Here is a 17055-nt window from a genome sequence, read left to right as displayed (position 1 = left end):
GAGACTGAGACAGGAGGATTGAAGGTTTAAGACCAGCCTCATCAACTTAGTATGACCCTGTTTCAAAATAACAAATTTAAGGGGCTGGGGTGTAGCTAGAAGGTAAGATACCCCTGGGTTCAATCCCCAGTAGTTCAATGGTTGAATACCTCTAGATTCAATCCCTGGTACTACATATATATATATATATATACATATGTACATACATACATACATAAATATATATATATATATATATATATATATATATTTCTTTTATGTTCAGGATAATAGATAATAGGATATATATGTATGTATGTATGTGTATATATATATATATATTCTGTTATGTTCAGGATAAAGTCAAATCTGCCTGGCAGAGTTTAGAAGGCCTTTCATGGTCGGTTTTTTGCCAGTGTCTCCCAATGCTCTCACCTCCATATTTATCCTCTGGTATGCCAAACCACTTACAGTTACAAGTACATCTTACTGGTTCAGGCTCCTGTGCCTTAGATAGCCACAAGTCTGAGATGACTATTTAATATATATATTATTGTCATGTGTGGTAAGTTTTGGAGATCTCCAGCTCTGGGAGCTCAGTAGACCAAATAGGTAGGCTAGGATCATTTCTCATCTTAGTCAGGCCCAAACGTGTCCTGATGCCTAGAAAAATCCTTAATATCTATGGAAATAATGTTTTTAAATTTAACGATAAGACAGAACATGCTGGCACCTGCCCTTAAAGCCAATATTTGGAAGGTCGAGACAGAACTGCAGGTTCATGGCCAGACTCAGCAGCTTAGCAAGGCTTCTAGCAATTTAGTGAGACTGTTTCAAAATTAAAAACAAAATCAGGCTGGTGTTATAGCTTGCAGGTAGAATGTTCCTGGGTTCAATTCCCAGCACACACACACACACACACACACACACACACACACACACACACACACGTGATAATAATAGTAACTGTTCTTTGTTTAATATTTACCTCTTTTCAGACATTAACTTTTCTGTGAGCCCATCTACTGAAATTATGGGGTATCTCTGTGGCTAATAAAGTTGCATGAATGTGTAGGAAATGGTGGGGAGACAGGGGCAAATCAAAAGGATGCCACTCAGCCGGGCGTGGTGGCACACGCTTGTGATCCCAGCACTGGGAGGCTGAGACCGGAGGATCAAGGTTTGCGGACAGCCTCAGCTACTTAGTGAGGCCCTTCGCAACTCAGTGAGACCCTGTTTCAAAATTAAAAATAGGGATGGGGTGTAGCTCGAAGGCATAATGCCCCTGGGTTCCAGGTTCCATCCCCAGTATCCAAAAAAAAAAAAAAGGATAAAGCTAATGAGGAAAGGGAAGAAATCCCTGTAAGTGCAAGACACTTATAAACACACACGTTTCAGGTGCTTTGGAGAACGTGACACCCATCCCATCCCATGTTTCTCTTTCCAGCTCCAGGAGGCCTTTGGGTGGGAGCCGTTCACCCAGCTCTTTGCTGACTACCAGACCTTCTCCGGCCTCCCCAAGGACAAGGCCAGCAAGATGAATCTATGGGTAAAGAAATTCTCTGAAGCAGTGCAGAAGAACCTGGTCCCTTTCTTTGAAGCCTGGGGCTGGCCAGTTCAGAAGGAAGTGGCTGATAGCCTGGCCTGCCTGCCAGAGTGGCGGGAACATCCCCTGCGAATGTACATGAGTGCCCAGAAGTGAGGGAACTATAGCGGACGGGGAGGAAGAAGGAGGGTGGCACTTCTACCTCCACCCTTGTGTTCAGCCTGGGAGGCTCAGTGCCTTCAGCTGGCACCCTGTTTCCCAGCCTGCCTTTAGAATGATGGACAGAATGGGACCAACTTTCTCAGGGATGTGCTTCTTTTTATAGTTTTTTTTTTCTTCCCTCTACTCTTGCTCTCAGCAATGAGCTTGCTGCACCAACCTGCAGCAGAGGGCTTTTATCTTGGCATCCTGAGGGCTTCTACTTTACTACAGTGGTTCTAATGATCATGGGTTACCGTAATAAACTGAAATCACTTTGAGAAGTTTCCTAACAGCAGGAGAGATAGGTGGGTATGGTGGAGAGAGCCCTGAGCTAGCCTTCTTTTCTGGGTAGTTCCTTACTGGTTCTGTGTTTTTATATTCTTATCCATGATGGGAAAATAAAAATGCCTTCCTTGCAAGGGTGCTGTGTAACGGTGGTGGCTGTGCTTGTGCACCAATACAAGCCACACATGTAAGAGTAGCCCCTGGCTTTGTCTGGGTCTCACAGTAGCCTGAGGGTCCTGTTCAGTGTGGACATCCTGAACAGGTTCTCACATCCATGTTGAACCCCTGGAGTAAGCATTAGGTTCTTGTATAAGGATATTTAGAGAACATCATTGCTGTTCCCAGGTCAATCAAGATAGCTGTTGTTAGAATCCTAGCCCAGCCTATATTTTTTTTTCTCCTACCTCTGGAAGGGTTCTCAGGTATCACCTAATCCAAAGGAAATGATATACACTCAAATGGTACAGAGCTGCTGGGCTTTAGTCTTTTGGGTTAGTTTCATATTCCAGCACTTTTTCTTTTTCAACCAAAGAGAAATGTCATTTTAGCCATCCCTCCCATGTCTAAGCCTATTTGTTCTTAGCACAAAACACGTGTCAGAGTCCTGTGGTTACATGGAATCAAGGCACTGTCTTGATGTGAGAGGCTCACAGTCATGGAGGCTTCACCTTGGCATGAGAGGATCGGGGGCAGCAGAACAGATCCTCACCCACTCTTTCTCATAATCTATTTGTACCTTTCCAGACCCTCTGATCAGATTGTTTTTGTTTTTCGGTTCTGGGCATAGAACTCAGGGGCCTCTACACCCGGGCTACATCCCCGACCTGTTTTTATATTTTATTTGGAAACAGGGTCTCACTAAGTTGCTGAGAGCCTCACTAAGTAGCTGAGGCTGGCTTCAAACCTGTGCAATCCTCCTGTCTCAGCCTCCCAAGTGCTGGGATTACAAACGCCACCGTGCCCTGTTTAGTTGGGGGTTTCACTGGAGACTTGCCACCAGGATTAATGGATGTATGCCTGGGGATTTTTCTCAACCATACTTGTTCTTGTTTTATAAGTCATTCCAAAAGCTCTGAAGAGAGTAGAAGGCTCCTTGTGAGGAGACTGAGCTAGAGGATGTCTCATGAATCCCATCAGCACATCCTTCTTCATTCTAAGATAATTTCCTTTTATTTCACTTGTGTCCCTTGACTAGTGCTTTGTGCATGCAAGGTGCTCGGGCAACATTTGGTAAGGGAAAGAACAGTAATGACCCCTGACACCTAATAAGCAGTCAGTATGTCCCAGGCATTGTGTGAAGAGTTCTGTATGCACCACAATCGCCATAATCTTCCATCAAACCTCTTAGGTAGGTGTTATTATCGTTTTCATTTCATAGATGAGAAAACTAACACTTAGGGATATTTTTAAAAACTTTTCTGAAGCCCTAAAGACAACACGAGGAAAAGTCAGGGCTTGTCTGAAGCCAATATCTGTGACCAATTGTGGGACTTATCATCCATGAATGATCTTTTCAATTAAAAAAAATTACCTAGAAAATGGATGAAAAAGCCAGGCTTGGTGGCGCACGCTTGTAATCCCCGCGCTTGGGAGGCGGAGACAGGAGGATGGCGCAGGTTCAAAGCTAGCCACGTTTGCTAGCTTAGGAGACCCTGTTTCCAAATAAAAAGTGTAAAAATAGGTCTGGGAGTGTAGCCCGGAGGTAGAAGGGCTTCCAGGAACCCCAGTACACCAAAAAATAAATAAATAAATAAATAAATAAATAAATAAATAAATAAAATGAAAATGGATGAAAAGCGGTTCAGTAAAGTTCTGATTTTTCTGTGTTCACTATAGACTTTTGATTAAATATCAAATCTAACCTCCCAAATGGTATTGGTATCTGATTTCCGTTTGCTTCTGCATGTGATAATTGGGTAATTTATCCTTGGACAGAGAAACGATTCTGGAACTGGACCCAGGCAATTCAATTCCAGAACTGGTTCTTAATAGCCATGATTCTACGGAGGGTTAAATGGCTGGAAAATGCTGGGTTTAATAGGTTGCGCAAGAGACAAAGACTAAACCTAAGTTTGTCCTCACCCTCTTTCATAGGAGGTAGGGTCCTATGGTTCCTTTTCTCTAATCCAAAGAGACTGTAGCTTTTTCTCTGTTTTTAAGTTCAAAGTTAATTATAACTGCAACTCTCACAGGTTATTTACTTATTTATTTTGGTGCTACGGATGGAACCCAGAGGCATTTTACCTCTAAGCTACACTCCCAGCTCTTTTGATTTTTTATTTTGAAACAGGATCTTGCTAAGTTGCTGAGGCTGGCTTTGAACCTGCAATCCTCTTATCTTAGCCTCCCAAGTACTGGGATTACAGGTTTACACCACTATGCCCAGCCCCACAGGTTATTCTTAAAAATGCAATAACTAATTTGCTGCCTATGGTGGGATAATCCATGATTGTTGTTTACTTTCATAATTTTATAGTACTAAATCTTAGAAAATTTATTAGAAGAAAAGTTCTTCTGAATAACAGGATAAATACTGAATCTAGCTTGTCTAAGCTTGTCTAACTTTAGAACTTCTTCTCCTGGTTTCTCTTATATCCTTTTTGCCCAGTCTTTAGGCAAAAAAGGACATTGGTTTGGTTTGCTTTTCACTCTCATAAGACACTTTATTACTTTGGTAAAAGCCCCATCAGTGTTCCTTTGTGGCCACCAACCTTAGTACAAAGAGCCCCCTTGTTTTAGAAGGGTTTAACCCACACTGGTAGCAGAAGAGGGCACAGAATCCAGGCCTGGTTCATTTGATCATTTCTGTCTTCTGACCTCTGTGGTTTGAGTGATGACGTGAAGGGGGTACCTTCCAGGCTAATGAAGTGCACATAGGTTTTCACTGGATATCCTAGAAGACACATATTACCTTTGGCCCTGGAGAATCAGAGGGGAAGGTATAATGTAATCAGATGTCAATTATTCCACCTCGGAAAACACTAAAGGGATTGTATTAGTCTGCACTTTCACAGCTAAAATATAAAGACTTGACTTAGATTATAAACTTAAAGGAAGAAAGATTTATTAATTCACATTTTTCCATAAAGATCCTGGGGTTCGGTCCAAGTGAGGTTGGGGACACAGAATCTCAGGGCATAGTGGCAGGAAGAGAAGGAGAGGACGTGGGCTGAGCGCCTCACATCACGGAGGCCAGAAGCAAGAGAAGGGGCAAGGGGAGGAGGAAACATATATACTCCCCAAGGCTGCACCCCAGGGACCCACCTTCTGGCCTAGGCCACCACCCAGATAAGCCCCTTACAATGGATTTCTCCACTGCTGGGATTACAGCTCTCAAGACTTAACTACGTCAACTTCAACCACCGATTTATGAGCTCTTCAAGGAGCTATCCTATATCTAACTATAACAAGGATCATTGCTCAACTTTTGAATATGTTTATGAATTTTATAATCAAAGTGTAATGATAGAAGTATTTGTATCTATGCAGTAAAAGAAAATTTCAAAGGTTTATCTCTTAAGAAGAATGGTACCAAAAGAGTGGAGCAGTGGGTGGGGGAGAAGGGAGATAAAGAGTTTGGACAGACTCCTATTGCTTTTCTTTTAAGCTCTTCATTAGTATTTCATTATTTTATTTCTACCATGTACTACCCTCATACATTTATTTATTTATTTATTTATTTATTTATTTATTTATTTATTTTGCAGTACTGGGGATGGAACTCTGGGGCATTCTACCTCTGAGCGACACCCCAGCCCTATTTTTATTCTTTATTTTGAAACAGGATCTCACTGAGTTGCAAAGGGCCTCACTAAGTAGCTGAGGCTGTCTGCAAACCGCGATCCTCCTGTCTCAGCCTCCCAAATGCTGGGATTGCAAGCATGTGCCACCATGCCCGGCCCTCATACTTTTTTAAATAAAATAAATTTAAATTATACTCAAATGTTTATCCAGCTTACTCGTGGACGTGGTCTCCAGGGTTTGATCCCTGTGTATTTTTCTACCGTGTGTCTTATTGCCCTTTCCCTTGCTTTTCTTTCTCCAGCCATTGAGTGCATCCTTCAGTTCTCAGATGCACCTCTTTTCATCCCCGGAGACTGCTCTGAGCACCTGTATCATTCTTTGCCTCTGTCTGGGCTCCCCTCCACTCCACAAAAGGGTAAAGAAGTTGCCCGTGCTTGGGCTGCTTTCCTGGGAGAACAATAGCAAATCAACTAAACAATAGTGTTATTTAAAATTATATTTCCAGATGTGAAGAATTATAGTGTACCCTTTCTATTGACCACAGGACATTGGAACATTTTCATATTTTTTTTTCAGTTAAGCATTCTGTGAACTTTAACCAGACCTTAAACATGAATGGTCTGTAATCTTTATGAAATGTAAATAATTACAACATATCTTATCTGCTACCCAACTGTCAGTGAAGTAATCAGTACTGTTTATGCTGCGTTTAATAAAATGAAAGCCTTCCCTGTGAAGGAGTGGGCACTGCTTGCGCCATTTGGACTCCACACAAATGTGCCAAACTAAAAGGCCACTAGATGGCGCCGTCTAGCCATCGGGCTGCAAGAGCAGTTTCTCCTAAATGACACAAAGACATGCTCAACTAATGAAGGCTTTGGGAAAAAGACTCTGTATTAATGTTGACTGGTGTGTCAATATCCTTAAAGGGTTTTCCCTTAATCTTCAGATCTTAGCCTACAGATCCTATGCCATCGTGCTCTGCTCCCACACACACTGCCATTCCCCTTGCTGGTCAGCCATCATGTTGAGGTTACTGTGTGCCTCTTCCTCACTGTTACAGGTGTCATACTCCCATATCTGTCTTACAAGCGCGGGCCTGTCCCACATCAGTTGCAGTGGGCATTTCTTGCATTAACACATTGCTAACAAGACTGAATCACCGTAGGAAAAGACCAGAAGAGAGTGGCCAACTGCCTTATCAGTTCAGGATCTTAAAAATACTTCAATTATCTCTTTCTCTATGAAGAAAATTACTTTCTATTTTCACAGACATTTAGCTGGATGATAAAAAACACTCTCTCTCTCTCTCTCTCTCTCTCTCTCTCTCTCTTCTCTCTCTCTCTCTCATTTTCTGAATACAGTCTGCACAGTGAGGGTAAATTTTCCATTAAGTCTTGTTTCCTCTTTTCCCAGAAACCTAGTTCAGAGAACACAATGAACTTAAACTATTTTAAGCGTGGGGATTACAAGCGTGTGCCACCACGCCCGGCCAAAGGGTCTCACTAAGTTGCTGAAGGTCTTCACTGGCCTCGATCCTCCTGTCTCAGCCTCTCAAGCGCTAGGATTACAGGCGTGCACCACCACGCCAAGTCATTCAGTAGTTTTGAGAAAGTTGTTTTTATTTTTTGGTGGTACTGGGTTTCCTGGAAACCCTTCTACTTCCGGGCTACACTCCCAGACCTATTTTATATTTTTATTTGGAAACAGGGTCTCTTAAGCCAGCGCAGCTGGCTTCGAACCTGCGTGGTCCTCCTGTCTCCGCCTCCCAAGCGCGGGGATTACAAGCGTGCGCCACCACGCCCGGCCTGAGAAAGTTATTTTTCTCAAACTTCCAGAGCCTGAAATTTCCTGAGCTATGTTTGACCATATTTCTATGACTTGACCACATTTCTATGTCAATCATCTCCTATTCTAGTTAATATTTCTAGCCAAAGTTAATTCTAAAACAGATACTTTATTTTGAAGTAACTTTTTCCCGATTATGTCATATTGCAAGGTTTTGTGACAAGGATAAGAATTCTGCCAAATTAATAGAGAGAAAAAAATAGGTAACTTTTACATGGCTTCCCAGCTCCAAAGCAAGACAACTAAGGCTCCTATCCATAGCAGTTCCACGCAGGTACCTCTGTTCTAATCTGTTCATCTCTGTTTCTATAAAAGAAAACAAAATGATTCTGTTAGCCTGCATCCAATTTTTGTCCCATTCACTGGATATATAGATTCCTATGATAAGAAGTTATTTCTTCTGCCTCAGGGATATCTTAATCATGAGCTTTTAAATAGAAGCCGGATCTCTTTGAGTATAGCTAAGATACACCCCCGGGAAGCTTGTTCTACTGAGATCCGAGACCCCCGGCCATCTCAGCAGTTCACAGCCTGTGCAACCACAAGCAGTCAGTCAAGGTGTTAGATGTGCTCAAGGTTTCTAAAAAAGGACAGATACTTTTCAGTTGATGCTATTTGCTAACAAGATGGCCTGATTTCTCTCATACTTGGAATAATCTTTTCATTATATGTCCCTGATATAAAGTGTTTGATACTATGCCTGGCTTCCCTTTAGAAAAGGCCTCTTGCACAGCTGTGGAATACTTTCTGATTCTGATAAGGAAAACCTACACGTTAGTCAACTTTCTACCACAGTTACCAAAGGACTTGACATGAACAACTTACAAGCTGGAAAGACTTACGTTGGCTCATGATGTCAGAGGCTCCAGTCCAGAGTGGCTGCCTCTATTACTTTGGGCCTGAGGCAAAGCATACCTGGAAGATCATGGTAGTCAGAACACAGAGAGAGGAGCCAGGGACAAGAATATTCTCCAAGGACATGTCACTAAGGACCCATTCCCTTCTACTAGGGCTCACTTACTATGCTTTCCACCACCTCCCAATAGTCTCAAGAAATGCTAATCTTGATTAATCCACTAATTAAGATTAATCCACTTGCAGATTAATCCACTAATGAGTTCAGAGTCCTGTGACCCTGTCACCTCTCAGGAGCCCCACTTTGAACACTGCTACATTTGAGTATCCACCTTTCAACACATGAGTCTCTAAGAAACATTCTAAATCTAAACCATAACATTGCCTTTTATATGAAATTGTATTAATTCACTTTCTGATTGGGAGAGAAACTTTTCATCATAAAAAATAAAAATGACATCTCTATAAATTCCTAAAGAGGATGAAAGGAGGTAACATTTATTGTAAAATATTAAGCATTAGGTTGGGAGGTAAGGGATTGAGAAATAATGATTAGAATTGAAACTGAAACCCATCTCTAAATTCAGATATCTAGGGAATAAAGCTGAATGGGAAGTGCCACAGATCAGCGGAGAGAAAAAATTCCTCACCTTGGGGAGGAATCAAGAGCCCATCTGAGGGGCCAACTGCCCAATGGCTACTTCAGGTGTCAAACTGCCTTATATCAAGGGGAAAACAGCCCAAAGTCACCGAGACAACACTTAGATAAGCCATTTCTATCTTAGAAGTCATTAAGAAGGACCCATATTTTTCTAGTCTAACAACAAATTTGTGAACACTACTTTAATTTATTGTCCTTTCATGAAGAATAACTTCCCCCCAAAAAAAGTCCATCCTTTTTCTTGAAGGTCACAGGTAGAAGAAAATTATTTATAAATAACAACAACAGCTGAGCATAATGGCATATGCCTGTAATCCCAGTACTTGGGAGGCTGAGAGAGGAGAATAACAGGTCAAAACCAGCCTTGGCAACTTAATGAGACCCTCTGCAACTTAGTAAGACCCTGTTTCAAAAATAAAAAATAAGTAAAATAGAGCTGTAGATGTAGCTCAGAGGTAGAATGTTGCTGGATTTAATCCCCAGTACCCCCCACATACTTCCCCAAAATAACAACAACATCAAAAAGCTACTGCCTTTTATATCTAGTCCCTTAAAAGTCCTTAGTCTACTAATTCTCTATTACAAAAAAAAATCTTAGTGGAGTTCTAGAGATTAGTCCAACATAACTGATTCCTCTAAGGAAAATCAAGTCATGTGAGGACAGTCACAATGATTACGAACAAATTGTCCTCACCAACAGATTCAAGCAAATTGATCTTTCTGGGCCTGCAGACTGGGAGCTAAGGTGCTATGTTGTCTCAGTCAACATTCTCCCTGCTATAATCCAAAGACAACCACACAATTTAGAGGAAGTAAGATGTATTTGCTCACTGTTTCTTGGAGATTCTGGGGTCAGTCCATATAAGACCAGGGTCTATGAATCTCAAGGCATGGTGGCAGGGAGCAGAAAAAGAAAGAGCAAACAGCCTCTGCTCTCACATCATGGAGGCAAGAAGCAGAGAGAAGGAGAGTGCACAGGTTCTGCTCTCACATCATGGAGGCAAGAAGCAGAGAAAACAAGTAAGCAAGGTGATTTAAAGACACAAGCACCATTCCTAAGGCCACATCCCCAAGGACACACCTTCTCCAGCTGTGGTGAATCTCTCATAATGGATTTATCTGCTGATAAGATTACAACCCTCACATGAGTTCTTTAGCAGGGATTCTATACCTGACGGTGACACATGTGCCTCAGTTATATAAACACGAGTTGTGTACTTGAGCTGCCTTACTTTCTTGACTATGCCTGTGCAGTCTGCCCTCAACCACAGTACTTTTATTTATCTTGAATAACCCCCAGAATTTGAACAGATAGTTAAAATATATGCCCACTGAGAATTACTCAAAATTGAATTTGTTATATATGGGAGAAGTCAGCAAACGATCAAAATAGGAGAGTTATAAAAAAAAAGTATTGTGAATTTATATAATCCAGTTCAAAGCAAAAAACCTAAAAATGTATATAGCACAGTACTTTCCCTCCCAAGACACCACCACAGATCAGGTAATTATCAATAAGCTGATGTTTGCCAGGAACTATTTCAAGTGCTTTTAATTCATGCCCACGATAGTTCTACTAAGTATTATTACTGTCCTATTTTTCAGAAAAGAAAACAGAGATACAGAGCTAGTAAATCATGAAGCCACATTTCTATCCCTGGAAGCTGTACCCTATGCTCTTGACCAACCTCTGCTAAGATTATACAGCTATTCTTAGATTTCTCATTAATGCTACATGGTTCTGGGCTATGCCATGGCCCATAGCTCTACTTGCATTGAACTGTGTATAGATAAGATTTCATAGAATGACCAGGTGCAAATTGCTGAAAGTCAGTTCATTCCTAATTACTTAAAACCAATTGTTTAATGATAAAGGGTAACATATTTCAGATACATTGATCTCTGACTACATAACTAATTTCCGATTACATAAATGATTTCTGATTCCAAGACCCTGTCCAATATGGATTACAGGATTTTAAAGACTCCATTCTTCAAAGTAAGAGCTTGGTGAAGTCCTGGAGGAAGTTAGTCTCAAATTAAGCTTGTAGCTTTTATCTTTCTTAAGGATACTTTGATTCTTATCATCACATCAGAGGATTGGAACAGGAAACACATACCTTCTTAGAGAATATTAAACCCAATATCTAAAAAAACCTATATTCCTAGGAAATTGGATACAATTTCAGGGAAAGAAATCACCCCAGGGAAGTAATAATGGTTACTTTAAAGGAAGAGAAAAAAAAACCTGTCTCTATTTCTTTCCCTGAATGCAATATAGCCACTAACTTGTCAGAAGAATGGACCATTAGTTAAAAAAAAAAAAAAGAACATTACTGGCTGATCACACTAAATGGCCCATCAAAGCTCCTACTGCTGGAAAATGTTGTCAAAATGAAATAACAAACACTATTAAAGGGGATCAAAGTAATTTCTACTTTGAAGGAAGCCCAGACTGAATACATTCTGTGTCACCTAGGTTGCTCTTTGTCTCTCCCTTGTGGCCACTTAGAAAAACCTTAGAGCTTCTGCATATACACTCTAACAGGAAAATCGTTCCCATCATGGCAAAGTCAGTCTCTTGCCCTAGTTTTAGTGAAAAAGATATATCTACGCTGCCCTTACCTTGAAGCAACTGATCTTCTAATGTGTTCTTATTTTTTGTTTGCCATAAAAATCTCCCAAATCAATCTTCCTTTAGTTGGAGGGAACATTAAACCATTCTTTAGGTCATAATACCATGCTAAAATGAACTTAGATTCTTGGCTAACTGCAGAATTTTGACTTTACCAATTACATATATAGAGTCTTAATTAACACCTTATTATATTTATGACTTCTATAAAGTAAATTATTGAACCTTCAGAAGCTAACAACTTTCAGTCACAGAGATATTTAGACTACTGCGAAATATCCCCCAAGCAGACATTACCTTTCTCATTTAAACATCTTCCTCCTCCTCCTCCTCTTCCTCCTCCTCCTCCTCCTCCTCCACCTTTTCCTCCTCTTCCTCTTCGTTCTCTTCTTCTTCTTCTTCTTCTTCTTCTTCTTCTTCTTCTTCTTCTTCTTCTTCTTCTTCTTCTTCTTCTTCTTCTTCTTCTTCTTCTCCTTCAACCCAGGGGCATTGTTCCTCTGAACTACATCCCCAGCCCTATTTTTCATTCTTTGCAAGGAGTGGTGGCACATGCTTGTAATCCCAGTACTTGGAAGGCTGAAACAGGAGGATTTCAGGTTCTCAGCCAGCTTCAGCTACTTAATAAGGTCCTCTGAAACTTAGTGAGACCCTGTTTTAAGATAAAGAATTAAATTCCTCTTCTAAAAAAAGAGATACAGAAAGTCATTTGTATTTTTAAGTACTAAAGGTACCTCATCTAATATTTTAAAAGACTTCTACAATCTAACCATTTGGCACATGCATAAGTTAGCTAACTTCTATTGAATAAAAGAACTAATAATATGCCCAGAAACTGTTCAGGCCACCATATTGACTGCCTTTCCATTTGGCTCAAGCCATTTGGCCACTTGAAACTTTCTTTTGGGCTGACCCACATGCCTCTAGCACTTGTTTAAAACAAAACAAAACAATTCCACTCACAGAATAATATCAAGTGTGTAGTAGTCTGTTTTTCTACTAAAATACTAGAGACAGCTACTTTCAAAAGAAAAGATGTTAATTGGACCATAGTTCTGGAGATGCAAGGTCAAGGGACTACATCTGATGATGTGGTGATGGCATTCTTACTGGTATTCCAGCTGCGTGTGTGTGTGTGTATGTATGTGTGTGTGTGCACGCACGCATGCGCGCTCTCCTTCTGTTTATAAAGCCAGTAGGATTCAACCTTGGGGGCTCTATCCTAAGACCTTATCTAATCATAATCACCTCCCAAAGTCCCCACCTTTAGATATCATAATTGAATGAAGATTCTATCTTCTTAATACCTTAGGATGGGGATTAAATTTCAACACATGAAGCTTTGGGAGAGAGATAAACCGTATCCAAACCATAGCCAAGTGCTACAATTTACTCATCAAAAACAGAGGAGTTATGACAGGTTCTCTAGCCACAAAGTGGTTAAGCCTAACAAAAGCTCTGCCAAACAATGCAAAAAGTATATTAGGAAATACAATAAACCTCAATTCATCATGAATTAATCCACACCTGGGTCAATATTTACCTCAGTCCATAGGAGCCATAATCAGAGAATTCTGACCCTGCCCTTAAATCCAAAGCTTCTCACCTCATGGGGCTTACTTACTTACTTCTGAATTTCTGGTTTCAAACTTCATACCAAAGCATAATGTATAGACTGCTTTGGCCCTCTCTTTCACTAAAAGCCAAGAGCCCTCATCTATGTTGGCAGTACCAAATGTAACATTTGTGTTCTCCCTGGAGATCTTGAGAGGCTGCAAAGTCAAAGAATTAGGTACACAGAGAATTCCTTTGCCACTTCCAATGATCTGGTCCTGGGATCACATCCAAGACATCTATAATATTGCATGCAAATATAGACCAATCAATACAAAACTGGCCAAATGTACACATAAAGAAAATTTTAGTCCTATGTTGATACTAGCCAAATATGTGCATATATACGATTTAGTCAGCAAAATGGCTGACTCCAGGTTCCTGGCACACTTCCCTCCACAATAAAGAACCAAAACAGCAGACATTTCATTGGGCAGTTTGAGGCACAGCTTGAGAATACAGTGAGGATGTGGCAGAGACATCACAGAGCACAGAGATGTGTGATGGCCTCATAATAAAGGGACTTAAGCAAATCTTCCATCCTATCTCATAAGATTCATTCTGAACCCAGAGGGACTTCACTAGGCAGGCCTAGGGTGCTCAGGAGGACCCACTCACACCACACATACCTGCAACATTTGCTGCATAATAATTCTGCAGCTCCCATGGGGCCTGAGCCAGCTTTAGGAAGTTTTCAGGCTGTATAATACTAGTGATCAAAGAAAAACCCCAGCTAGTGTTGTATTCTCTCTACTCAGGTGTCTGGGCCACACTGCCATTGTGATGCTTGAACTGCCTGTGGTCCTATGAGCCAGCTTGTCAGCTAATCCCAGCCACCAGCTCTGCTGACCCAGCCCTGTGAACTAGCTGAGTAGCCTGACCCCTCTGCCATGGTCCCAGGAAGACTGGGAGCTTTTCCATAGCATCTCCACCTGCTGAGACCCAAGGAAAGCAGACGGGTAGCCCCACTGACCACCCCTCTGCCTAAAGATGCCTTCGGGTAGCTCTACTCGCCCACCTACATCCCACCTACAAAGGACGTGAGAAGCAAGCACTGGTTGGCATGGCCTACAGAAGCCCTGGGAATCAGACAGGAAGCCCTGCACACCCACCCATGACCCAGGGAAGAAGCCAAGCAACATGTCCTCAGCATCTTGACATTCCGAGGCCCTGAGAATCAGACAGGCAGCCCTTTCTCTCACTCCAGGACCAAAACACGTGAGACAGCCAGCCATGGACTGACTTCTCTCAGAGCAGGGCCCAGAATAAATCTTTCCCCCTCCTAAGTTGTGTTCTTGTCAGTTATTTTGGTCACAGCGATACTAAACGAACCCAGTTCCACAATTTTGTAGGTCTGGCTCCAGGTTCTGCTGGCCAGGACTCTATAGGAAAGAAGGTAACCGTTGCTTTTATGTATTTAGTTTTTGCTCCTTCATTCACCACACCTAGTTTTTGCTTTCCTCTGAAGAAGCTGATAGAACCACGGCGGTTTTGAATGAGCTGGGATGGTTCACCACCGCCTTCCCAGGAATTACTATGTGACAAGGCCAGGTGCTCATTGCTGCCTTCTGCAACCGAGGCTGCCTTAGGGTTGTATCTCATGTGGGCTACATTTCTTCTGGCTCTGTTTCTTCTCAATGCAGTGGACTGGCTCTCTTCCTCCCCAGAGACTCCCATTGGAGTGCACCCATGTCTGGCATCACTAGTCAACCTCCTGCAGGACTCTGGGATTGAAGTCCAGACTGAGCCAGAACCCAGGGAGCCAGTGAAAGGTTCCTACATCAATTCTGAGTTGTGAGATGATCCAGTTTGTGAAACGTGGAAAGAGGTCCACCTGCTTATTGGGGGCCAGCCTGATATTGAGCCAGTCAGCACAGCCATGACAAGATGCTGTCCAATATTCCTTGAAACCAGGTGGCAATCATGGCTAATGTGTACTTTGCAGACATCTGTGGAGAAAGAGGCAATTTCAAGGTCTCTGAGAAGGTGCCCAAGATTTCACTCCACATCAGATGTTTCCCTAGGGGGAATCTGATCCATGTTAAATAGCAGCCCTGTTCTCCATTTAAAAATATATACATTGGGGCATAAGAATCCTACAGAATAGTGGGTTTCATTGAGGCATATTTATACATGCATATAACATAGTTTGATTTTCTTCTCCAGTTCCATCCTTTGCCGTCTCTTCCTTCCTCTCTCCACTCCCATTCTTTACCCTACTGAACTTTATTTTATTTTTCTGAGATTCCTTTTGTCCATTGTTTTCTTTAGCTTTCACATGACATAGAGAACATACTACATTTATTTTTAAAAACTGAACTATTTTGTTCAACTTGATGCTCCTGTCCTATTCATTTTTCTACAGATAACATACATTTTGTTCTTTTATATGGCTGAAGAAAATTCCTCTGTGTTTATATGCCATATTTTCTTTATCCATTCATCTGTTGACAGGTTCCTAGGCTGGTTTCATAACTTGTTTATTGTGAATTGTGCTATTATGAGTATAGTGCACACATATCTCCATAGTATGTTGACTTTAATTATTTTGAGTAAATACCAAGGAGTGATACAGCTAGATCATATGATGGTTCCATCCCTAGTCTTTTGAGGAACCTCCATACTGATTTCCATAGTGGCTCTACTAATTTACATTCCTACCAAAAGTGTATCAGTTCTTTTTTTTTCCACATCCTTGCCAACATTTTAAGGATTTTCTAATCTAGTGAAGGAGGAACTAACTGGTCATTATAGAGTTGAATTATTAAAAATCACATATGCAATTAAAAACTGTGTTAGTTAAGAGGCAATATACTGTACTGTTCTCTACTATAGACTGAGTACTAAGTACTTTAAGGACAGGATATTTTTTCTGTTTTATTTACTGTTGTGTCTTCCAATTATGAAACATTAGAAAGAAGTAGTTGGTAAATAGAGACAATATCTACAAAGTCCATGGGATATCAAAATTATGTCTCATTTGTTTACCATTATGTCATGAATAAATTATGCAATACTAGGCATATTAAGTGCTAAATCAGCATTGAATAGATTAATGAATGGATGATTGGATGAAACTGAGGGTCACTGTATTCCAGGGATAGCAGGAAAATGGAATATGAGTCAGTCATGTAGCCTTACATCCAAGTCTTGTCTCCCCAGGAGCAGAGTGGGACCCTGGGTACAGGCCTATGTCTGGGTTGAGAATATAACAGCAGTGTAGTGAGGACACCAGAGAAAGTCCTAGGGTACCTCCCCCCACCAGTGACAAGTGATGAGCTTTCTCATAACCATAGAATTGGATCAAATGCACTATTATTGTCCTGTGATTCAGGTCTCAAGAATATATGTGGAAGGTCTCCCTTGTTTCTACCTCCTATGGCATCCCCCATCACTACTGAGATGAGTTCAGGTGTGGAATGAAGATAGGGACCAGCACCCAGCTCTCAGTGCCTGGGGAAATGGATTGGCCAGCTTTGGTACATCCCAGGGTCCTTTCCCTCTGGAAAAGCCATCTCCATTCTCTCCCATGAAATCTGAAGGAGATGGAGGTTAATAATTCTAAGCAAGGTGTAGGAGACCTTGCTCAGAGCCAGGACAGGCTGAGTGAGTTAAGGACCCCCTGGGAGAGCAAAGACCTTTGGGAAGAACCATGTAAAGGTGGGGTCATGGCAAAGTGGGAGTTTCTCA

This window comes from Muscardinus avellanarius, assembly GCF_963383645.1.
Source record: "Muscardinus avellanarius genome assembly, chromosome: 9".
NCBI lineage: Eukaryota > Metazoa > Chordata > Mammalia > Rodentia > Gliridae > Muscardinus > Muscardinus avellanarius.
This window is presented reverse-complemented; position numbering follows the sequence as displayed.